Consider the following 25,174-nt stretch of genomic DNA (forward strand, 5'->3'; position numbering starts at 1 on the left):
TATTATATTATATGTTCATGGCTTTTAGAAAATACGTAAGTTGATAAAGTTTATTTCATGATATTAATCGAAGGCATAATGATCTTATGATATTCCGAGAGATCTTATTGACTTACTTCAGTATGCATTGCATTCATTTATATATATACATTGACCCTTAACCAGATGGAATTATATACACGCATATTAGATGTATATGGGGTATGGGAAAAGGTTATGGCGATATATACATAGCACCATCTGATCAGCTAGTATACGTTGATGATTTTGCCCACAGTGGCCGAAATGATATGATGGGATGCCCTCAGAGGCTTAATGATATTATGAACGCATATACCTATGCATGGTATGACATTTATATACATATGCAAGACATTATAAATTTTCCATGATTCACAAAGCTATTCAGACTTACAGGTCGGGTTCTTTAATCTATGTTTCTTCCATGTCCTTTATATACTAATTTACATGCCTGACATACTCGGTACATTATTCGTACTAACGTCCTTTTTTTGGGGACGATGTATTCATGCTTACAGGTATAGATAATCAGCTTGATGAGCCCTCATAGTATATGAGGTTAGCGTTCAGCGAAGGATCGGTAAGACCCTACCTCATTCGGAGTGCGACCGAATCTATAAATCATCGTGTCAGAGTTTTGCTATAGACTTATGGGTAGGCCGGTACCCGGTCCCATTTGATGTCAAATACTCTTAGAGGCTTTGTAGACACACAGGTTCATTATGTACAGCATGTCAGAGGCCTTGATGGCCAATATGTATTCATGTTTTAAGTACGATGGTTCGCTAATACAGTGTTTGCCCACTAAGAGTTATACATTATGAGTTGTGGCCATGTTGGCCCATGATAGTGACAACAGGAATGAGTTCAGTCAACGAGACCTATGTATATTCTAGTTTTGGTCTAACGATCATGAGTTACAGAGTGGTTTGCTCGGGCCAGCACGGCCCCGGGTGCCAACCACGCCTCTGCAAGTTTGGGGCGAGACAAGGCTTCCAAGCGACATCAATTTGGTTTCAACAGAGGACGAAGGCGGCATCGAGTAGACTCGACAGAGGATAAGGACGAGGATGAGTACTCCCTTTAGTAGAGCAGTAACGACTAGTTTTAGAAATACGATCTTACAAAGAATATTCTAGAGAATATTCCTCCCATCTATATTATTTGGATTTTTTGGCCCATGTGCCTTTATAAATAGAAAGAGAGAGGATTGTAGAATGGATTAGACACTCATTGTAAAAAATAACACATTGACATTCTCTGAAGATTCTTGCTTTATCTTTGACATACAAAATATATCTTTTCTTGAGATCCTTATCTATCTTTTCTCCCACGATCCAAGAAGGATCTGAATATTTTAAGTCTTATATCATCCATCTTTGTCGTAGGGAGTATCAAAGAATCTCATCATTTTCGGGTGACTCCTATACATTTATTTACATAAATATCATTTATTATTATTTATTACTATTTAATGCTATCATCTTTGTTCTTGGGTCATTGAATGTTGCTTTATTGTCACCATTTATTGCTACTCAAATTGTACCTGTAACATCTTACTACCAACTAGGTTAATCAATCTTATGGATATTAATATTGGTTAAGATTAACTCTATTCTATTATAAAATCTAATTTTTTAAACCTAGATCTAAATTTGGGGTCAAACAAAACTAAAACTCCATTGAAAGTCATTGAAGCTCGTTTAAGCTAGAAGTTAAAAATTCAAATTTTCAAAATTAGAATTTATTTCGAGTGAGAGTTGTTAGAATAAATTGGGTACATCTCAAGGTGTTTGAATCTCAATTTTAAAAAAAAAATTAGTGGAGATTTAAGGTAGTTTGAATTGAAATTTGAGCCAATTTTGAAGCAGAAGATGAACATGGAAGAAGATGGTATGTGTATCCCATCTGTATCCTCTGAGTATTATTTATGAATTAAATGTGTATCCCCATGTGTATCTCCTGTATATCCATGCATACTCGTATGTGAGATACATGTGAGATAGATGCAAGTTACATACATGTATCGCAGAGTAATTTTTAAACTCGATTTCAACTATGAATTTTGACTTCAAACCAGTCAAAATCACCTTCAATCCTTCTCAAATTTTGTGTATTATCTCATATATATATTTTCAATGAATTTCATCCATGCCCATTAAAAAATAAATTTGCTTGGTTTTTTCAATGTTACATATTATTGATAACAAATTTTAACTCTAAACCAGTTCAAATTACCTTCAGTCTTCCTCAAATTTTATGTATTGCCTCAATATGTGTTTTTAATAAATTTTAATTATGCCCATTGAAAACAAATTTACCTAGATTTTTTGAATGTTGCATATCAATTGTAATTTTTTCTGGCTGTTTTTAGTACCATGACTTAATGGCTAATTGTTGGTAATTAATGTCTATTGTGGCTTATTACTGTAGTTCTCTCTAATTTCGATAAATATTAAGTTTTAACTTAAAGCTTCCAAATTGAGAATTATTCTTCCAAATCAACTCTAAACTTCTCGAAAATCAAAACCAACTATACGTACGAGTCATAATACATATAGTGAAACAAGGTCTCAAAAACATTGTGTTGATTTATTGTCGCCTTATCGGTCGAACGATATGCTAGAACTCGAAACAATCGATCGGGTCATTACATATTGATATGGAATTGTAAGAGCATCAAACTTAAGTGACTTGGTCGCTCTTTGTCACGGCCCAATTCCCACCATAGGCCGCGATGGAGTCCAATACTGCCATTAGATAAGGCGACAATACACCTTTTAAAAACAAATGACGAAATAATTAAATGGAATTTGGTTTAGAAATCCTAATAAAATACCAAATCTTCGTCAAGATACGAAGATGAACAAAATATAAAGTTGAATATCATAACCGTGATTCAAGCACGAACAAATGTCTAAAATTCCCAAAATTCGATGTCACGAGTGCACGAACATCTACTAGATTATACGATACTACTACAACTACTTTTTGGATTGAAAAATAGACAGAATATAATAAAAAGGAAGGAGACTCCATGTGCTACGTGTCAAAACATAGAAGGTAACTCACCACTAAGTCTCCAGCAAATGCACCTACGCACCTGTGTGACCACTAGATGTACCTGTCTCAGTACCTGCACAATTAGTGCATAAGTGTAGTATGAGTATAAAAATCACCGCGTACCCAATAAGTATCTAGTCAAGCCTCGACTAAGAAGTAGCGATGGTCGGCATTGACACTTACTAGTAGTCCAATAATCAATGTACATAAAAAAAAGTAGACAGGCAAGAAGCATGTCAAGTAGCAACAAAGCAGATAAATATACACAATATATTTTTCAATAAAAGAAGCAGGTACAAATTTGTCAAGATACTCAGATAGGCACGAACTACCTATCGAGATATTTCACATAACACTGTCAAGGCGAACGACCCGATCCCATAAGAATAGTAGTGAGGTATTTCACAGTGTTGCTGAGGCATACATACCAATCCCATAAGAATATTGTGAGGCGAATAGCTCGATCCCATAAGAGTGGTGTTATATAATCCTGCCGAGACGAACGGCCGAATCCCATAAGATAGTGTTTCATAATACCTTTGAGGCAACGACTCGATCCCATAAGAGTAGTATTTCATAATATTGTCGAGGCCAATGACCCGATTTCATAAGAGTAGTATTTCATAATACCGCCAAGGCGAATGCTCGATTCCATAAGAGTAGTGAAACTTTTGATGGATCACTAGCCCAACTTGCAAAGATGTGTACGAGTTAAGTAGTCACGAAACTTTCGACAAATAAGTACAACACGAGGATACATACGTAAGAGAAGGCATAACTCTACGAATAATCAAGTATCTTGCCAAGTTTTTAAAGTAGCAAGGCTCAGTAAACTACGCAAGTTTAGTCTCAAGCTAAATCATGAATTGAAGCATTTAAACAGACAAGATTAGCTCATGTAGTATAATTGAAGCATGGTATAAGTCTAAGTCTACTCGGACATATCAAGGATCTAGCATACGCACGTACACTCGTCACCTCATGCGTACGTAGCTCCCATAACACGTAGCATATACCAAATAGAATACCTGCGGGGATAAGTTCCCTCTTACAAGATTAGGCAAGAGACTTACATTACTCCGAAATTCAATAATCGGCTCCAACACCTCTCTAACACCTCAAACCAATGCCAAACAATTCGAAACTAGCCAAAGAACGTGCAAACCAATCAAAACATACTCAAAAACCTAAAATTTAACACTTAGAAATAATTCTCAACTCCAACGAAAAGTCAATAAAAGTCAACTCCAAGCTCACGCGCCCAAATTTTGAAAATTCTCGAAAATAAAAATTATCCATAACATCACGAGCTCAAATATATAATTTATTCTCAATTTCGTGGTCAAATCATTTTTTTTACTAATTTTTAGGATTTTCAACAAAATCCCAAAATATCCAGCAATTCTACCAATTTCCATATTATATTTCATATATAATCCATGTATTTAGCTCCCAACAAGTTAGAATCACTTACCTTAAGTTAGATGATGAAAATAGCTCTTCCAAATCACCCCAAATCGCCCTTGGGGTTACTGACCCCCAGTCGCGTTTGCGAAGGCCACTGACACCCAACCCTTCTTTTTCGCGGACTCTCAGTCGCGTTTGCGAAGGCCAAGTCCTGCGAGCCCCCATTTCCTTCTACGCATTCACGAAGTCACCACCGCATTCGAGAAGAGGAGCCAGGTCCTCCATCGTGTTCGCAAGGCCTCCTTTGCATACGCGAAGAGCAATAACTGCCCCTCCAAAATTCCTTTTTCGCGATCGCGAAACCTTTTTCATGATCGCGAATCACACTAGCAAAAATCTGTCAACTTCAACATGCTCCGGGTAGTTCGAAACTCATATGAGTCACCCAAAACTCCGTCCAATCATACTAACAAGTCCATAAACATAACCCGGACCTACTCTATGTCTCAAAACACATAAAATAATATCACAATCAAGAATCGAATCCCAAACCAAACTGATCGACTTTCAAAACTTTCAACTTCTTTCAGCTAACTCTGTACACAACGACTCATACTTAGATAACTCGAAATGGAATTAAATTTCACACACTAGTCCAATATAACAACACGAACGTGTCCCCATGCTCGAAATACTGAACATGATCTGATATCACCAATGTTCCCTCCAAGTAATACTTAGCAAATTCAAAAACTTTTAAAATGTCAACTTTCAACAATAAGCGCTGAAACGCTTCCGGGCCATCCGAAACTCGCCATGAACATACCCTCAAGTCCAAAATCACCATATGAACCTATTCGAACCTTCACATTCCGATTTCGATGTTGTTTACTCAAAGTGTTGACTTAAGTCATACTTGGCCGCCTTAGGCCACTACTATGGAACTAAATATGTTGTATTCAACCCAAACCCTTCGGAACCAAATTAACCGTCCCCGCAAGTTATAAAACAGAAAAAACACATATAGAAAGTCTTAAATAGGATAACAAAATTCTAAAAAGTAAAACGACCAATCGGGTCATTACGCTCTTACCATTCATAAATAACCTTGATAGCCGATTTCGCGAGAATATGTAGTTCTTCGCTTCGTGTTCAAGGAGTGCTACCTTAATGTGATAAGAACTTTCTACTTTACTCAGCATTATTTCACCGAAAAGCATAGGAATGTGTACTCCCATTAAAATTTTGCAGTATAAAAAGTTATAAAATTTTGCAGAACAAGAATACACACATTGAACTGTGAAGTACAAACCATCAAACTGAATATCGATTCAAGTAAATTCTAGATCTTCTTGTGATTATTTTATGGGATTAAAGAACTTAATTTACATCTCCTTTATGTCAAATACAGAAGATACATGGCAGCTCCTAAGCACAAGGCATAAAAAAGTTGAAAATGACAGCTTACATTAATGTTGGGGGTTTTAAGATAAATCAATTTAAATAAAATACTGATTAGCTTTAAAATGGCCACACAAAATATAAGCATAATATTTATATGCCCCATAACAGATCATTTAATTAATCTTAGACATTATACGAAAATTTTAAATTAGTAACAAAACTATTTACGATCAGCAAAACATTAAACGTATGATAAACAAACAAATACGTAAAAATCATGATTGCACCAGGACTTAAACAAAAATGAGTCATTATTTTAAATCCACAAGTTCTTCTAAAAAGATAGATAATTCTAACTAAAGCTGGCGTGATTGAGTAACTAAATTAAACAAGATTAAGATACATCTTTAAATATTAATTTTCTGTATGTTATATCTGATAGGTGCCCTGTTTCAATATATTATATATGTCAAATATAGAGCCTCACCATTTCCCTGTACCACAAAGGCACAAACTGTCTCTTCCTTACTACAAATGAAATCACTAATTACATAGACAAATGACAATATATCTTGAACAGGAGCTTAATGTAACAAGTTATACTCTTCTTACTAGGACTTTTTTGAGTAAAATATAATACCATTGTGATCCGGCTCTTCCTTGGACCCCGCTCATAGCGGGAGCTTAGCGCACCGGCAGCCTAATACAGAACTCTTGACCTTGTATGATTAGAAAAAACTAAGACATTATATTTCCAATCTTCCATTTGAAAGTGGTTTGGCTTCCAATGCAGCTGAATTCATGCCAATAAAGTCACAGCTACTTCTGGAGTTCAGATCAAAGCTAAGGGAAGCTTCTTCAAGCTTGATATTCATATTGTTCTTTTGTTCCTCCTCCCTTAAGTATGTTGACGTTGGTAGAGCTTTATTAGTATCATCCTGTGTCCTTTTACCCGCAACAGTTTCATCGCGGTTGTCTCCATGCATGCAATCCATTAAATTTGACAGAGCTAAATTGAAATTTGTAAGCTGAGCTTGCTTCTACAGCACTAGGAGAGTTCATATCAGTGGACAGACTCTTCTGAGCTTTATCCATTATTGCTTGCAAGTACTTGCCCTGTGCCTCTATTCTCATTTGTAATTTTTGTTGAACCTTTAGAGCAAACAATATTTAGGTCATTACAATAAGGTTAAGACATAACCAAATGGAGAATTTCCCTAGAAACTAAGTAAACAAAGGTCTAATAAATATTAAAAAAAAGTCGAACTCCCAATATACGTCGTGGTCTATGGAAGGGCCGGACTATGTGGTCTATCGCATGCAGCCGTACCTTGCATTTCTACAAAAGGCTGTTTCCACGGTTTGATCCCGTGACCTCCTGGTCACACGGTATCAAACGCCAAGGCCTCCCTTCCTTATAAGTATGATATCAGAAAAACTAAAGTTGAATGATAGGGTGGTGTAAGGGAAAAAGAAAAAAAAAAAAGAACTTCACAAATCATGCTTCTAGCAATTGAAGCTACAGGGCATGGTTTTTGCTCGTTAGGATTAGAAATACTGCTAGAGAAAAGGTCAAATGCATACCTCAAGCTGCTCATGTAATCTTTTCTGGACTTCAATCTGACACATCAGTGCCTGGCTGATTAGAACTTCTCTGTTCAGATATAAGCATCTGTTAGCAAGACTATGGTTTCTTTTAAATCAAATAAATTGTGTTTTAAATTACCAATGTAGGCAACTGCAGTTGAACCTATTTTTTAAGTTCAACTGACAAAATGCAGTTCACTTATAAATCTACAAACTACTGAAGTTTGAAAATATTATCGCTCTCATTGAAATATCTAGAGAGGCGAGCAATTAAGTTAGTCTCACGGAGAGATTTTAGATAAGTGCAAAGCCTAGTATAACCAACAGCCATATTCCATGCACCTACCCTTGCATACTGTTCATGCTTGATGATGTGCTACTCGGTCCTGAGGAATGCAAACTGAATTGTCCGCAGGACTCCCCTGGCACATTGAAATACATAAGGCATTCATGAGGATTTTTTCCTTAGAGACTGGAATGAAAGAGAAAATCTCAATACAAGAAAAGGATCATGTTAAACCTCTAGTTAACACCTATAGAAGAAGCAGTACAAAATATACTATTTCCAGCCTTTGTTAGGCCATTTAAATGTTAAATATAGCACTTTATACAATTGTCAAGCACTACAAATCTGGCCAGCAAATATGAATTTGTGAAAGGAGCTTTCAACTGAGTTTTCAAAATCGTCCAGAACTTACCAATATTCTCTCTGTTCTGCTCTGCTGCATTTTGTTTCTTGGCCTGCTGTCCAAGTCTATATTTCTGCACAATCAAAAGGGACAAAACTTCCTAATGTGTTTTCGATGGGGCAAAACAATTGATGAATAGAGATGCAGAAGCCTGAATCCTACCTGCAAATGACTCTTCAAAGTTCAAATGGTATAGTGTCAAGCCCTTCAAGCCCATTAATCTTAGTACTGATTTGGGAGTTGCTTCTGCAATTCCTAGCCTTTTATCAAATCATGTTGCAGACTCAAAAATTGAAACCGCAAATGCAAAATATTGATAATTCACTAGCACAAGCGCGAAATTCTATCGTTGTCACATATAGAAAGTTTTAGGTTTAACGTGTTCCTGGTATTAGAGGCATTGGTATTAGTTTGGGATTTGGACAATATAATTAGGGGTTGTCAAATATAGGAATATTTTAGTTTAACGTGTTCCTGGTATTAGGTTTAGGGACATGTGGATTGTATGTGTCCCACGGCTAATAGGATTAGAGGGTCGACGTTGGAATTCCGGTTATGGCCTTTCCTTGGGAGTTATTATAATTAATATTATAAGGTTATTTTAGTAAACCGACATTGTATTCATACTTTTATAATAACAAGTTTGGTTATAGCGGAGGTAATTAAGTGTTGTAACAAGTTTGGTTATAACGGAGGTAATTAGGTGTTGTAACAAGTTTGGTTATAGCTGAGGTAGTTAGATATTGTAATAAATTTGATTATAGCTGAGGTAGTTAGATGTTGTAACAAGTTTGGTTATAGTTGTTTCTCCCTTGCCGGGACGTATTTACTTATGTTGTCGAATCCCTTGCCGGGATAGTGTAGACCTTATTGATCCCTTGTCGGGACTCTCGTTATAATTGTAAATATTATATATGAATCGGGTTGCACGCCGCAACAATATTATATATGGATCGGGTTGCACGCCGCAACAATATTATATATAGATCGGGTTGCACATCGTAACAAAGATATGATGAAATGGGAGCGGGTGGTACGCCTACCACAAGATATGATGAAATGGGAGCGGGTGGTACGCCTACCACAAGATATGATGAAATGGGAGAGGGTGATACGCCTACCACGAGATATAATAAAATGGGAGCGGGTGGCACGCTTGCCACGAGATACAGGAAATGGGATCGAGTTGCACGCCTGCAACAAGATGTGAAAAGAAAGTGAAATATGCCTTTGTTTTCCCTATTCTTGTTAGTGGTTGGATTTTGATTCCTTTATAGTTCTCTTAATATTCTATTTTTACCTGTTATTCCCCGAAGCATGTTTCCCCCTTCCATCTTTACTTGTTTATTTCCGTATTTCTTTTCCGCTGTATATATTTGAACTGCACAGGTTTATTTGAAGTCTGATCCTAGCCTCGTCACTACTTCGCCGAAGTTAGGCTAGGCACTTACCAGCACATGGGGTCGGTTGTGCTGATACTATACTCTGCACTCTTTTGTGCAGACCCCAGTGTTGTGGACTTCGGACCACAGTGAGATTGCTGATTCTTGATCATCAAGCGATCTGAGGTAGTCCGCAGGCCTTGGCGTCTCTGTCTATCTACTATTCATGTTTCTTTCATGCATTTCTAGAGATAGTATTGTATTTATTTCTTCCAGACCCTTTATTTGTAGTATTCTTAGACCGTCTGTAAAACGGTGACACCAGTTCTGGATAGTCGAGACTCAAACAGTTGTATTAGATATTCATGTTCAGATAGCTTATTGTTTCTTTCTTCCGCTTATATTAAATTCTGCTGTTTAAATGTTATTATTTCGAAATTGTTAATGAATATGAAATGGGTAAAAAGGTAAATTGTGCAATTAATTGGCTTGCCTAGCTTGTATTAGTAGGCATCATCACGACTCCCGAGGGTGGGAATCCGAGTCGTGACAAATCTATTCAGCATATCTAAGTTTTTTCAGTAGCATGACGGGCATATTCTTTCTTCAAAATTAACCTATATACAATGGAAGATCAATTTTAACTTAGTATATATATACGGTGACATTAACATACGTAAGAAATGAGAAACTGGACAACAAACATGTATGATAGAAGTTCATTTGGTATTAAAGTATTTAAATATTCTTCTTGGTAGTAATTATTGGTATCATTTTCTACTGAGTCAAATATTGAAAGATATTTTATTTTTACTATAAAAATTTTCAACCAACCTTTTATTTAGTTGATCAACATATTCATTTGTGCTAGTTAAGGTATCTTTTTAATTCTATCATGCGATTTGCACAAAATCTAATGATAAAAATATTTCTCTTATTAAATGCACTACTATTACCATTGAGATTGATAACCAAGTGTTCAGGAAGAACCAAATCATATTTTATTGGATGCTCTTCTTCGTTTCCGACACGAAGCAAGAAGACAGTAAATACTGGATCTGTTCTTACTTTATATTTCTTGTCAGTTGAATCTTTTTCGTTTGAGGCCAAAAGTATAATTTTGGCAAGCTAGCTTTTACAGTCTCAGCTTTTGTTGATTTTGGAACTACTGGTATTACTTGACAGAAATCACCTCCCAAACCATTAATTTTTCACCAAATGGTTCATTAATATCCAATATATCTCTAGAACTCCTGGCAATTATTTCGATCGTTTGACACTTAGCTATAAGTGTTTCATCCCATATTATCGATTTTGCTTTCCTTATAAATTTAGCGCCATTGCTCTGCTTTGATATATTTGTGATGGTTATTTAAGTTGTTTGAAGAGGTATATCAAATCTAAAGTGGGTAGCCTCACAATAAAATTGTTGTTGGTACACCACTTGCTATTACTGCTAATAGTGTCATGTCTCTTTATATGATTTTTGCAAGCAATTCATGATATTAAAATATTATATTTCGATTCTAGAGTCATCTCTTTATAATATAGTCTTGAAAACTTGTTCTTGTTTAGGATTTAGCTTTGATTGTGCTTCCTCAGACACTTGTATAGCATTTTGATTCTTAATAATATACTAACCTTTTTACTTTGTGTTCTAACGCTCTTTATATGGAATAAATTTATACACCTTGAGATTTTTTTTAACTTGAATAAGAATTTTACTCATATGATGAATTTAAAAAATAATTGAATTGGATTCTTTTGCTAAATAATTAATTAAAAGATTTAATTATTGGTCTTAACATAAAAAATAATTTATTCTAAGTTGATTCAAATCTTAATATTAGTTTATCTCTTGTTTTAAATATTTAATATTAATTATAATTTTATCCACCATAACTTTTATTTTCAAAGAGTAAAATATTGATATAACATTTCACTTTTAGATCTTTATGTTTGTAGAATTAGTGGTATTGATTCTTACCAACCATTTTTTTTCTTTCTCACACATTTATATTCTTAAATATTTTCTTAGTTGTTGTTTAATAATTGAGTATAATATTACACGAAAAATTGATTAAAAATATTATTTGAGTAGAAAAATAGTTCAAATACAAAATATAGATATATTATCGTGGGGGCATTTTTTATTTTCAATTTCAACTCTTTATGCAGTCCATTTAATATTACTTTTATTTTTTCTTCGTATTGGACATTATGTAATGGTAATGTATTGCTAATACAAAGGATTCTTATGAAATTGATTTTATTAAACCTTCCTACATATTTTTAATGAGAATTTAATAGATAAAATTTTATTAATTTAAAATTTTAAATATTAAAAATTAGCATAGAAGATATTGTAGTCCAAAAATAGGTTATTGCAGTTATGTCCTTTCCCTATGAGTTCTTCCGTTTAATATTTTAGGGCTATTGTGATATATTAATATTGTATTTATGATTTTATAATAATATAAGCTCTCATTTTCTAAATGGATTTGGACAATATAATAATTCTCAAATTAAATTAGTAAAAGGACATTATAATACGTTTTCAAAATAAATTGACAATATGAATTTTTAAGAAGTATATCCTAAAAGTAATAGGATTATATGACTAAAGATATTTACTTGTTCAATTTTATATGAGTTAGACAGCACCAGAGTAATTATACTAATAGGATTCCTAACATGTAGTATTATTTCCTAAAACTCATATGATTATAAGGCTAATTATCTAGAATTTCGGTTATATTCTTTTATTATGAGTTATTATACTTAATATTATAAGATTATTTTTGTAAACTGATATTGTATTCATTCTTTTATAATAATATAGATATAGATATGAATATACATATAGATATAAATAGATACATTGACACATCCGCATCAAAATGACCTATTGGTTGTATTTGGGAGGACGTGGCACGTGAATGTACGAATATTCCCTTTTCCTCATTCGTCGGCGAATATTCGACGCTTACGTGTCAGTGACTTGTCACAACCGGGCCCACTTCCAAGCTTCCTATTTTGTCCATCACCGTTAGTGACTGTTGAGTAATTCGTACACCTGCGCAACACAGAATCGATCTCCTACATCCTCTTTAAAAAATACATGTGTTTTCGGCGCGCATATGTTTGCTTCAGATTCGTCGCCGATCTTTCCTCTCCGTGTTGTTTTTATTTTATCAAAATAGATTCCCTTTTCCTGCAAGTTTAAATTTTATCACGTCTCCATGTACGGATTTATTATACACCCATTTCAAAAGAAAAGACTTCTTCTGCAAAAGAAAACTCCATTTTGACTCTCTCCTTATCACCAAAAATGTTTGCATTATGTCTGATCATTTGCTTCCTCTTGGGAAATTTTAAGAACTGTTTTTGTACTTGATAAGTAACTTTCTTGGGTCCTTTCGTATTAAAAAAGGCTTGTAGGTGCTTAAGTAATTTTTACTCACTTGTGGAGGAGTATTTGTTTGAGGGATTGGTGGAATACATTATATAATATATATGGATAGGATGTATAGTGGTGAAGGAGGAGGAGGAGGGGAGAGGGGGTATGGGTATGAAAATGGTGGGGTGGTGATGACGAGGGACACAAAGCCAAGATTAAGGTGGACTCCTGATCTTCATGATCGTTTTGTTGATGCCGTCACTAAGCTTGGTGGACCTATGTTTGAGTTTTTGTTTAAGATGAAATAGTCTTAAAATTAGAGTGAATGGGAAATGGGATTTGGATTTGGATTTGGATTTGGATTCGGATTTGGTCAAATGATCGATCGATTGATTAATTTTTTGGACCAAATTTATTTGTTAATAATGAATATTAATGTGATATAATCTGTGTTTGTAACGGATGTTTTCCAATCTGTGTATTGTGTTGCAACACTAAGCAATAAGCAGTCTAGTGCACCTCCCACAATGGTGCAAGTGCTCCTCCTACCAAGCAAGTGTACATTCCACCATGTACGTGCTTCCTCCATGATAGCCTAGTGCTTGTTGCACCATGGAGGGGCGGATTTCTCTCAAATAACTACTATAAATAGAGCATAAGTTGGAGAGAAAGAAGAACACATCGGAAAAAACACTCGAAACACTCTCTATACACTTAATATACACTCTGTATACACTGGATATATACTCTGTATATACTGGATATACACTTTGTATACACTGCGTATACACTGGAAAAACGAATTGCAATCTGATATTCTCTTCAGTAAGAATTCAACATTGGCTATACTTTGCATTCCTTCCTCTCAGAATTTCCATTCGACTTCTGAGTTGTCCTCCTTATTCTGCATTGTTTTTAACTACAAACAAAGCATCCATAAGTGTGATTTGTTGCCGAACTTTGTGTTCGCTGAAACACTGGGGTTTGAAGTACCGCTACACCAGTGTGTAATTCGTTCTATCCAGGGAGGAAATAATCTATAACCTTGGGTACTAGGAGGGGATTAAATTCCTTAAGGAAACACTGTGAATTCAGTGGGCTCGAATTAATTTCTGTTTTATTTATATTTACGTTTATAAGCTAACGTTCTAATTTTCATCAGAATCATTACATATATTCAGGCAGGAAAATAACAAGCTTAAGGAATTTAATAATTTTAATTTATGTATTTGTGTTACTTTTATTATTCTGGAAACTTAAAACCTTTGTGGTTTTGTGTACTCCCATTTGGAGAGTAAAGCCTTCGTGGCATTTTGTTGGAGATTAAAATCTACGTGATTTTTCACTCCAGTTTTAAATGTTTATTAAACGTTTGTTTGTGTCATTTTTTCAGTAAAAATGGCGAATGACGGAAATCAAGCTGTTCCGATGATGACTGCCAACACATCGACAAGTCGAACTCCGGCGTTGGCACCGGCAGAGAAACCCGGAAAATTTTCCGGGATGAATTTCAAGCGCTGGCAGCAAAAGATGTTCTTCTACTTGACTACGTTATGTCTACAGAAGTTCATCAAGGAAGATGTTCCTGATCTTCCAGATGAAACTCCAGAGAATGATAGCTTTCTCGTGATTGAGGCGTGGAAGCATTCTGACTTCTTGTGCAGGAATTATATTCTTAGCGGACTGGAGGATAATCTGTATAATGTATACAGTGGCGTGGAGACGTCAAAAGAATTGTGGAATGCGCTTGAAAAGAAATACAAAACTGAAGATGCCGGGATGAAGAAATTCGTCACTGCAAAATTTTTGGACTACAAAATGGTAGATAGCAAGTCTGTTATTACCCAAGTCCAGGAGTTATAAGTGATTATTCATAATCTACTTGCTAAAGGTATATGTCAAATAAATGCTAATGTTGAAAGTAAAATTTTTAGTAATTTTACTAACGGAATTTCCATTGAAGGTCTTGTCATCAATGAGGCATTCCAAGTAGCAACAATAATTGAGAAGTTGCCTCCATTGTGGAAGGACTTTAAAAATTATTTGAAACACAAACGAAAGGAGATGTCCCTTGAAGATCTCATTGTTCGATTGAGAATCGGAGAGGACAATAAAGCTGCTGAAAGGAGAGGCCGTGGAAATTCAACAATAATGGGAGCAAATATTGTTGAAGATAACAAAAGGAGAAAGAAGGCTTCTGGTCCGAAATACAACCCAAGCAAGAAGCGGTTCAGTGGAAACTGCTACAACTGTGGGAAAACCGGACACAAATCTACGGAGTGTCGTGCTCGGAAGAAAGACAAGCAAAGGGGTCAAGCAAACATGGTAGAAAAGCATGATGATGTTGATGACTTGTGCGCCATGCTTTCTGAATGCAACCTGGTAGGAAACCCAAAGGAGTGGTGGATTGATTCTGGAGCCACTCGCCATGTTTGTGCTGTGAGGGAAGCATTTTCTACATATGCTTCTGCTGGACCCGAAGAGACGCTCTCTATGGGAAATGCTGCTACAACAAAAATTGAAGGATACGGTAAGATATTTCTCAAGATGACTTCTGGCAAGGTCATGACTTTGAACAACGTCCTTCATGTTCCCGAGATTAGGAAGAACTTAGTCTCTACTGGACTTCTTGTAAAGCACGGTTTCAAGTGCGTTTTTGTATCTGACAAGGTAGTGATTAGTAAGAATGAAATGTTTGTAGGAAAAGGTTACCTTACTGAGGGCCTTTTCAAGCTGAATGTAATAGTTGTTGAAACTAATAATAAAACTTCAGCTTCTTCTTACTTACTTGAGTCAAATGATTTATGGCATGTACGTTTGGGTCATGTCAATTATAAAACCTTGCGAAAAATGATTAACTTGGAAGTATTGCCTAAGTTTGAATGCGAAAAATCAAAATGTCAAATATGTGTGGAATCTAAGTATGTTAAACATTCCTTATAAGTCGGTTGAAAGGAATTCAAATCCTTTAGACTTAATTCACACAGATATTTGTGACATGAAGTCAATACCATCTCGCGGTGGAAAGAAGTATTTCATAACTTTTATTGACGATAGTACTCGATATTGCTATGTTTACTTACTTAATAGTAAAGATGAAGCAATAAACGCATTCAAGCAATACAAAAATGAAGTTGAAACGCAACTTAACAAGAAAATCAAAATGATAAGAAGTGATAGGGGTGGTGAATATTAATCTCCTTTTGAGCAATGTTTAGAATATGGAATTAATCATCAAACAACAGCCCCTTACACGCCCCAATCCAATGGGATTGGGAAAAGAAAGAATCGTTCATTAAAGGAGATGATGAACGCATTGTTGATAAGTTCTGGTTTGCCACAGAACTTGTGGGGGAAGCCGTTCTTACGGCCAGCCGAATACTAAATCGAGTACCCCATAGCAAAACACAATCCATTCCATATGAAAAATGAAAAGGAAGGAAGCCCAACTTGAATTATTTTAAAGTGTGGGGGTGTTTGGCAAAAGTGCAAGTTCCTAAACCCAAAAGGGTAAAAATAGGACTGAAAACAGTTGATTGTGTTTTCATAGGATATGCGACTAATAGTAAAGCATATCGATTTTTGGTTCATAAATCAGAAAATCCCGACATTCATAATAATACGGTTATAGAATCAGATAATGCTGAGTTCTTTAAAAATATATATCCGTATAAAAAGGAATGTGAGTCGATTGGTGAAGGATCTAAATGACCTCGGGAAGAAACAAAAGAAAGTACATTTAATCAGGGGGATCCAAGACATAGTAAACGTCAAAGAACGTCTACTTCGTTTGGACCAGATTTTGTGACTTTCTTATTGGAAAATGAGCCTCGAACATTTAAAGAAGCTATGTCTTCTTCGGATTCATTGGTCTGGAAAGAAATAGTGAAATAGAATCCATATTGAACAACCATACATGGGAATTGGTTGATCTTCCTCCTGGAAATAAACCTTTGGGTTCTAAATGGATTTTTAAGAGAAAAATGAAAGATGATGGCACTATTGATAAATTTAAGGCAAGACTTGTTGTCAAAGGGTATAGACAACGAGAAGGTCTTGACTACTTTGATACATACTCCCCAGTTACAAGGATTACGTCCATACGGATGTTAGTAGCATTAGCTGCAGTGTATGGTCTTGAAATTCATCAAATGGATGTTAAAACGGCCTTCTTAAATGGAGAGTTGGAGGAAGAAATTTACATGGAACAACCTGAAGGGTTTGTGGTTCCAGGTAAAGAAAATAAGGTATGTAGACTTGTTAAGTCCCTTTACGGACTAAAACAAGCACCCAAACAATGGCATGCGAAATTTGACCAAACAATGTTGTCAAATGGTTTTAAGATAAATGAATGTGATAAATGTGTGTACATTAAAAATGTTCCAAATCACATAGTCATTGTTTGCCTATATGTGGATGATATGCTGATAATGAGTAATAACATTGCCAACATAAATGCTACTAAGCGTATGCTAACTAGCAAGTTTGATATGAAGGACTTGGGAATTGCGGATTTAATTCTGGGGATTAAGATCCAAAAGACTCCTCAAGGTCTGGCATTGTCACAATCTCATTATATTAAGACAGTACTTGAAAAATTCAAGCACTTGGGCTTTAAAGTTGCAAAGACTCCAATTGACGTGAATCTTGCACTAGCAAAGAACAAAGGCCAAAGCATATCACAATTGGATTATGCTCGTGTGTTGGGATGCTTAATGTACATCATGAATTGTACACGACCAGATATAGCTTGTGCTATAAGTAAACTAAGTCGATACACGAGCAATCCAGGCCAATCTCACTGGATGGCAATGAAACGAGTTTTGGGATACTTAGAACATACCCAAAACTTTGATTTGCACTACAGTAAATATCCTGCGGTGATTGAAGGATATTGTGATGCAAATTGGATCACCGGTTCAACTGATTCGAAGTCCACAAGTGGATATGTATTCACTATTGGTGGAGGAGCGGTATCTTGGAAGTCGTCCAAACAAACATGTATTGCCCGCTCTACAATGGAGGCTGAGTTCATAGCCTTAGATAAAGCCGGTGAAGAAGAAGCTGAATGGCTCCAGAATTTCTTGGAAGACATTCCATTTTGGCCCAAACCATTGGCACCAATATGCATACACTGTGATAGCCAAGCGGCAATTGGAAGGGCTGAGAGCGTTATGTATAATGGTAAATCTCGTCATATACGACGAAGACATAAAATCGTTAGACAACTTCTCTCTAGAGGAATTATCACGATTGACTATGTAAAGTCAAGTGATAATGTGTCGGATCCACTTACAAAAGGCCTAACTAGAGAGGTAGTTGAGAAATCATCGAGGGGAATAGGACTATGGCCGAGAACAAGTCATTGTGGCAGTAACTCTACCTAGAAGACTGGAGATCCCAAGATCTAGGTTCAAGGAGATCAAACAAAGTCATTAATGACGGTTCAACATTGTCAACAAAATTTTTTTAGTCCATTCTCGTGATGAGACAATGTTCAGTACCAAGGATAAAGCATTAAGGCTTTTTAATGATTTCTAAATTTGATACAGGGTATATCAAATAGTGTATCTACGGGATGACACGTTTAGGAATCACCTATGTAAGTGTGAAGTGTTAGCCGCTTCAAGGAGAATTTTGCAAGGCCAATTCTCTACGCACTTATGAAACCAGGCAGTGTTCATGGCTGAAACGAACACAACAATGAGAACCAAAGACGGTTAAGGGATTGATTGTGTGACTTATGGTTGTCTAGGTATACACTAAAGTTCGACGGTTCAAAGATATCAAATCTACCGATTGACCGAGTATATCCGACATAAGTTCACTACGGAAAGTTCAAAGGGAAACCTACTTATCCAGATGCAATTAATCCTTGCTTGCAAATCACACAAGTTTTTCATGCATACTTCCGTGATATAGCCATTCCCCATTCATGTGGGGGATTGTTGAGTTTTTGTTTAAGATGAAATAGTCTTAAAATTAGAGTGAATGGGAAATGGGATTTGGATTTGGATTTGGATTCGGATTTGGTCAAATGATCGATAGATTGATTAATTTTTTGGACCAAATTTATTTGTTAATAGTGAATATTAACGTTATATAATCCGTGTTTGTAACAGATGTTTTCCAATCCGTGTATTGTGTTGCAACACTAAGCAATAAGCAGCCTAGTGCACCTCCCACAATGGTGCAAGTGCTCCTCCCACCAAGCAAGTGTACATTCCACCATGTAAGTGCTTCCTCCATGATAGCCTACTGCTTGTTGCACCATGAAGGAGACGGATTTCTCTCAAATAACTGCTATAAATAGAGCATAAGTTGGAGAGAAAGAAGAACACATCGGAAAAAACACTCGAAACACTCTGTATACACTTAATATACACTCTGTATACACTAGATATACACTCTGTATATACTGGATATACACTCTGTATACACTGCGTATACACTAGAAAAACGAATTGCAATCTGATATTCTCTTCAGTAAGAATTCAACATTGGCTATACTTTGCATTCCTTCCTCTCAGAATTTCCATTCGACTTCTGAGTTGTCCTCCTTATTCTGCATTGTTTTTAACTACAAACAAAGCATACATAAGTGTGATTTGCTGCCGAACTTTGTGTTCGCTGAAACACTGGGGTTTGAAGTACCGCTGCATCAGTGTAATCCTGGGAGGAAATAATCTATAACCTTGAGTACTAGGAGGGGATTAAATTCCTTAAGGAAACACTGTGAATTCAGTGAGCTCGAATTAATTTCTATTTTATTTATATTTACGTTTATAAGCTAACGTTCTAATTTCCAGAATCATTACATACAAATACAGGCAGGAAAATAACACCTGATAGTCGGTCTCACCTCTCTCTCTCTTTGCATTTAATTTGTGTTATTATTAGAATGAAATAAGCTCATATAGCGCGGAATGAATAGTGATGTGATTGATATATTGATCCCAATTAACTAGCTTGGGGTTGAACTGCAGTAGTGGAGTATTTGTTTTTAAAATTTTGTGGGTAATAAAAGTTATACTCCCTCCGTTCCAATTTATGTAAGATGGGGCACGGAGTTTAAGAATAAATGAAGACTTTTGAAATTGTGATTCTAAACCAATCAAAAAGGGGCAAGAGTATTTGTATGGTTATAAAAGTTTTTCATTAAGGGTAGAATTGTAAGTTTAAGATAAATTATTACCAAATTTAGAAATGGATCATTCTTTTTGGAACGAATCAAAAAGAAAATAGGTGAGAGGGAGTAACTTTTACATTGTGAGATATTGTCTATTACAAGTTTTAGTTGCACGCACGTGTTTGTCAATGTCATTGATTTCTTTTGTTCTTCCTTTTTCTACGCATGTTATGATTAACCTGTTGATCCCAACTAGCTTGAACTTGAAGTATAGTAGCAATTGTTGTTGTTGTTGTCCTTTGAATTATGTGGTTATTTACTACTCTAATATCTAATAAAGGGGGTAAATGGGTGGTGTCATTTACATAGTGCGGTGTCCTTATAAGTTTTAGTTGCATGTGGTTGTCAATGACATTGATTTCTATGCATATGTGTTTCTATTTGTTGGGAATTCTTAACTTCTTTTTCTGATGCGTTTTCGGTTGAATTATCAATTTGTATGCTGCTTTCTTTGATAGAAAGCATTTGCAACAAATGAGCCAAACACTATGACCATACTCAGGGTTCGATCGGATTCTCTATAACTTAAATGAAACCAAAATTTTGTGGGACTACCAATGTCCTAAATGGAGTGTATTTACATAGTTTTTGCAAACGTTTCCAAAATTTTACCTTAAGTAGCTCAGGATTATGAATTTTCCATTTTTGTTCACTTCTTGATATAATATTTACATGATCATGCATTGAAAATAAGTTGATTGTTACAGTGTCATGGCTGATTACGTCTTTTGTCTCCTCCTTATGTAATTGATTTCAATTTTTAAGTGTATCTTACATCTTAAATGATCCCACATGATGTATAATCTCACTCTGGCAGGCTTTTGCAGTCTTCACTGGTTCTTAGATAATACTAGTCTGATAACTATGTAAGTACAACTTAGAAATGAGGTCAATGCTAAAGTGCAGATGCTTAAAGTATGTCCTCACCTTGAGTTTCACATGCCCTAATTATATTGTCCAAATCCTAAACTAATAAGCATGAATACAATGTCGGTTTACTAAAATAGCCTTATAATATTAATTATAATAACTCCCAAATAAAGGCCATAACCGGAATTCCAACGTCGGCCCTTTAATCCTATTAGCCGTAGGACACATGCAATCAACATATCCCTAAACCTAATACTAGGAACACGTTAAACTAAAATATTCCTATATTTGACAAACCCTAATTATATTGTCCAAATCTCAAACTAATATCAATGCCTCTAATCAGAGGCGGATCCAGGATTCTAAGTTTATGGGTTCCTGTCGCAATTTCAAATTAATATACAATAATAACTGGGTTCACAAATAGATATTTATAGATATTAAATTTTTTAACAAAAATACAGAGTCTACACAAAAGTTACTGGGTTCCCGGGAACCCGTATACTACACGCTAGATCCGCCCCTGCCTCTAATACCAGGAACACGTTAAACTTAAAACTTTCTATATGTGACAACCCCTAATTATATTGTCCCAATCCTAAACTAATACCAATATATCTATTTATATCTATATCTATATCTATATCTATCTATATCTATATTATTATAAAAGCACGAATATAATGTCGATTTACAAAATGAACCTTATAATATTAAGCATAATAACTTATTATAAAAAGGACATAATCAGAATTCTAGATATTAGCCTTATAATCCTATTAATTTTAGGACTAAGAACATGAATACAATGTCGGTTTACAAAAATAACCTTATAATATTAAGCATAATAACTTATAATAAAAATGACATAATCGGAATTCTAGATATTAGCCTTATAATCCTATTAGTTTTAGGACATAATACTACACATTAGGAATCTCACATGATTACCTTTAGGAATCTTATTTGTATAATTACTTTCAGGCGGTCTAATTCATATAAAATTGAACAAATAAATATCTTTAGTCATGCAATCATGTTACTTTTAGGATATACTTCTTAAAAATTTCTATTACTAATTTAAAAACGTATTATAATGTCCTATTACTAATTTAATTTGAGAATGTATTATATTGTCCAAATCTATTTAGAAAAAAGAGAGTCTATTTTATTATAAAAGTATGAATACAATATTAATATACCAAAATAGCCGTAAAATATTAACCGGAAGAACTCATAGGGAAAGGACATAACTGCAATAACCTATTTCTTAGACTACGATACCTTCTTTGCTAATTTTTAATATTTAATATTATAAAATCAATAAAATTTTATCTATTAAATTCTTATTAAAAATATGTAGGAAGGTTTAATAAAATCACTTTCATAAGAATCCTCCGTATTGGCAATACATTACCACTCCATAATGTCCAATACCAAAAAATATATTGAATGGACTGCATACAACAACAACGACCCAGTATAATCCCACAAGTGGGGTCTGGGGAGGGTACTATGTACGCAGACCTTACCCCTACCCCGAAGGGTAGAGAGACTGTTTCCAGGAGACCCTCGGCTCAAGAAAGCAACAGGAGCCAATATATTAGTACCATAAATATGCATAATAAAATAACAGCAATATAAGAGATATGAAATACAGAATACGAAATACGAAATAGATGGCTGATATAGTAAAACTAGCAGGTAAAGCCCTGCATCAATAGACGACCAATGACATTCTTAGTAACTCCTAACTAGCTAGTCTCACTCTATTGTGCTGTAGAAATATTCACAACTTTCCCCTAACCTACAACCTTAATGCTCGACCTCCATAATTTCCTGTCAAGGGCCATGTCCTCAGTAATCCTAAGTTGCGTCATGTCCTGTCTGATCACCTCTCCCCAATACTTCTTAGGTCGCCCTCTACCTCTCCGCGTGCCCACTACAGCCGCTCACACCTCCTCACCGGTGCATCAGTGCTCCTCCTCTGAATGTGCCCGAACCATCTGAGTCTTACTTCCCGCATCTTGTCCTCCATGGGGGCCACGTCCACCTTCTCTCGAATATCTTCATTCCTAATCTTATCCATCCTTGTATGCCCGCACATCCACCTCAACATCCTCATCTCTGCTACTTTCATCTTCTGGATGTGTGAGTTCTTTACCGGCCAACATTCAGTTCCATATAACATGGCAGGCCTAACCACTGCTCTATAAAACTTACCTTTTAGTAACGGTGGCACTTTCTTGTCACACAAGACTCCCGACGCTAACCTCCACTTCATCCACCCCACCCCTATACGGTGTGTGACATCCTCGTCAATCTCCCCGATCCCCTGAATAACCGATCCAAGGTACTTGAAACTACCCCTCTTGGGAATGACTTGAGAGTCAAGCCTCACTTCAACTCCCGCTTCCGTCGGCTCAACTCCAAATTTGCACTCGAGGTATTCCGTCTTCGTCCTGCTCAACTTGAAACCTTTAGACTCAAGAGCATGTCTCCAAATCTCTAGCCTCTCGTTGACGCCGCCTCGTGTCTCGTCAATTAGAATAATGTCATCAGCAAATAGCATGCACCATGGCACCTCCCCTTGAATATGATGAGTCAGTGCATCCATCACCAGGGCAAATAGGAATGGGCTGAGCGCAGACCCTTGGTGCAACCCCGTAATAACTGGAAAGTGTTCAGAGTCGCCTCCTACTGTCCTAACCCGAGTCTTAGCTCCAGCATACATGTCTTTAATCACCCTAATATAGTCAACCGGGACCCCTTTATCCTCTAAGCAGCTCCATAAGACCTCCCTAGGAACCCTATCGTACGCTTTCTCCAGATCAATAAACACCATGTGGAGATCCTTCTTCCTATCCCTGTACTGTTCCACCATCCTCCTAATAAGGTGGATAGCTTCTGTGGTAGATCGCCCCGGCATGAACCCGAACTGGTTGTCTGAAATAGACACCGTCCTTCGCACTCTCATTTCTACCACTCTCTCCCAAACTTTCATGGTATGACTTAGTAATTTGATGCCCCTATAGTTGTTACAGCTCTGGACATCACCTTTGTTCTTATACAACGGGACCATTGTACTCCACCTCCACTCTTCAGGCATCCTATTAGTCTTGAATATAACACTAAACAATGCAGTAAGCCATTCCAAGCCTGCTCTACCCACACACCTCCACAGTTCAACCGGAATTTCGTCTGGCCCGGTAGCTCTACCCCTTCTCATCTTATGCATTGCCTCCATGACTTCATCGCTCTCAATGTCCCTACAATTACTTAATTCATGGTGACTGTCGGCATTCCTCGATTCCCCAAGTATAATATCCTGATCCCCTTCTTCACTTAGAAGTTTATGAAAGTAGGTCTGCCACCTCCTCTTAATCTGGTCATCTCCCATCAAAACTTTGTCGTCATCATCTTTTATGCACCTCACTTGGTCCAGATCCCGAGTTGTCCTCTCTCTCGCCTTAGCGAGTCGGAATAACTTCTTCTCCCCACCTTTGTTCCTTAGTTCCTCATACAGACGAGCAAAAGCTGTCGTCTTAGCCTCCGTCACTGCCATCTTCGCCTCCTTCCTAGCTACCTTATACCTTTGACTGTTCTCTCTCTTCTCCTCCTCGTCAGTGCTCCCTACTAACCTTAGGTAAGCCGCCTTCTTTGCTTCCACTTTACCTTGGACAACTGCATTCCACCACCAATATCCTTTGTGGACACCATTGTGGCCCGTAGATATCCCTAACACCTCTCTCGCCGCCTTTCTTATACAGTCCGCCGTCGTCGACCATATTGTGTTTGCGTCCCCACTACTTCTCCAAGCTCCCATTGCCGATAAACTTCCTTCCAACTCTTTAGCTTTATCCTTAGTTAAGGCGCCCCACCTAATCCTGGGGCATCCTTGTACTGACATCTTCTTCCTCCTTATCCTAATACAAATGTCCATCACCAAAAGCCTATGCTGCGTTGAGAGGGTCTCACCTGGGATAACCTTGCAGTCCTCGCACAACCTCCTATCGCATCTCCTGAGGAGGAGATAGTCAATCTGAGTCTTCGCCACCGAACTTTGGTAAGTAACCAAATGTTCATCCCGCTTCGTAAAACTCGAGTTCGCAATGACTAGATCGAAAGCCTTGGCAAAGTCCAACAGCGAAATGCCCCCTCC

The 25,174-nt window shown here is 36.4% G+C and overlaps 1 pseudogene; it reads right to left on the reverse strand.

Annotated features, from left to right (window-relative positions):
• Nucleotides 1–6,641: 6,641 nt before the first annotated feature.
• On the reverse strand, nt 6,642–24,732 carry LOC104210572 (myb family transcription factor PHL11-like; annotated as a pseudogene).
• Between the last annotated feature and the right edge of the window lie 442 nt (nt 24,733–25,174).

Source organism: Nicotiana sylvestris, chromosome 8, assembly GCF_000393655.2.
Source record: "Nicotiana sylvestris chromosome 8, ASM39365v2, whole genome shotgun sequence".
Classification (NCBI taxonomy): domain Eukaryota; kingdom Viridiplantae; phylum Streptophyta; class Magnoliopsida; order Solanales; family Solanaceae; genus Nicotiana; species Nicotiana sylvestris.